The sequence below is a fragment of the Austrofundulus limnaeus genome, unplaced genomic scaffold (assembly GCF_001266775.1).
Source record: "Austrofundulus limnaeus strain Quisiro unplaced genomic scaffold, Austrofundulus_limnaeus-1.0 Scaffold135, whole genome shotgun sequence".
Taxonomy (NCBI): Eukaryota; Metazoa; Chordata; class Actinopteri; order Cyprinodontiformes; family Rivulidae; genus Austrofundulus; species Austrofundulus limnaeus.
In genome coordinates, this window is record NW_013952537.1 from 1278593 (window position 1) to 1280393 (window position 1801).

Consider the following 1801-nt stretch of genomic DNA (forward strand, 5'->3'; position numbering starts at 1 on the left):
CACACACACACACACACACACACACACACACACACACAAACACACGCACACACACAGGATGAGGACAGATGGAGATGTTAGAGGGGAAGTTGTGCTGCTTCAGAGCCATGTTTATTCACAGTTTATTGACAAATTGTAAGCTGTTGTGTTTCTGTAAACTCATCCTGTTGCATGAAGCAAAAGAGAGATATTAATGCAAGATATGCTAAAAAAGTGTTTACTAATCAGTTTTTGTATTTGCACAGATCTTTTCCTTGATGTGTAAAATAGGTCATCTTACATCCTCCACAAATGTTTATAATGTCATCCCATCAAGTCCAAGGCTTATGCATCACCCTCCCTCTGCTAACCTCATTGAAAATGGCTCTTGTCACCACACCAAACCCAAATGACTGTTTATTCAGATGTCCTCCTGCAGGCCTTTCACATTCTGCTGTGCTTGTCCATCACACATCTTCATCCTCCCAGCTCCCTCCTCCGTCGTTATTCTCGTCTTTTTTAGGTTTGTAGAGCAGCTTTGCTGCCACCTGACAGGTTGGTGAGCGTCTCACTGAGCTCCACGGTTCCCGCTCCATTGTTCCAAAATGTTATCCGAAAGTAGGTCAGAGTGAGAGTGAAATGTCACCACAAAAAAGATGACGTTTTCATGTGTTCTCCACAGCGATGGTTTATGGTGCCGCTTCAGACGAATAGTTTGCTGTCGTCTGAGCAAAGCCTGGTGAAGTCTTGTAAAAGATCCAAAAAAGAAAGAAAATAAAAAAGATTGGATGTGAGACCATGCAGCATCTGTGGAGTTACAAATGTAAGATCCAAAGTGACAGTGGTGTAAAGGTTAAATGAATTAGCTTTAACAATTTGATGATTGCTTCTGTTGTTCACAGCAAAATTCCTCAAAAGAAGCACACATCATACGCTGCTTTGTGGTTGAAAATTTCTACAAAAATACTGTGCATTCTGTTGGCCCTCAAAGTAAGTTTTGAAAAAGAGTCTTAGCTGCCCATTGTTATGTTTTTTTTTCTCAAGATCTTTAAAACTGACTAATTTATAGCCAGGATGGTGTTTGCTAAGGTCATTTAGCTGTGGCAGCCATCTTGAATCAGATTGACTCCAAAAGTTATTCAGTTGTGTACATACAGTGATTGCTTTCTAAGAGTTTTGATCATGTTTGTCCAGTGGTCCATGTGATATTTTGCTAACAGGCTGACTGATCAACACACAGGTATACACACACCAAGCACACACAAGCAGTTACAGTATCACGTGCCTTTCATGGCTGCAGGCGATAATAAAAGGAGCTTTTGGACTTATATTTCGGTTCCAGTTAATTCAACATCACTTAAAATTAAAATATGTTGAAGTATTACTCAAAACGAACTTTTTGGAGCTTCATGTTATTTCCTCATCATAAACATATCCAGAGTGTTGCTTTGACTCATGCCATATGGAGCTTGCTGGTACAAAGTACCGCCTATTGTACAAAGCCCCACCCTGGAGCTCAGTCTGCAGTTGAGCTTCCGCCCCATGTAGCATCCCTCCCCTGAAGCATTGTTGTGAAGACGTGCTGAAGTGGGAGTGTTGGAAATGGTAGGAGGTGAGAGGCCAATTTCAAGGTGTTTAGATACAGTCAAATTTATTTTTGATATAAACAGCATTTTCATAAAAATTAAAGGTATCATGTTACTCGATTGTGGTATGGAATTGAACTACGTGCCTGGAAAATACAGAATACCCCCCTCCCCCCGACACACACACAAAATTTATAATCAGTGTGCATTGCCAATGCAATGCACACTATTGTTTT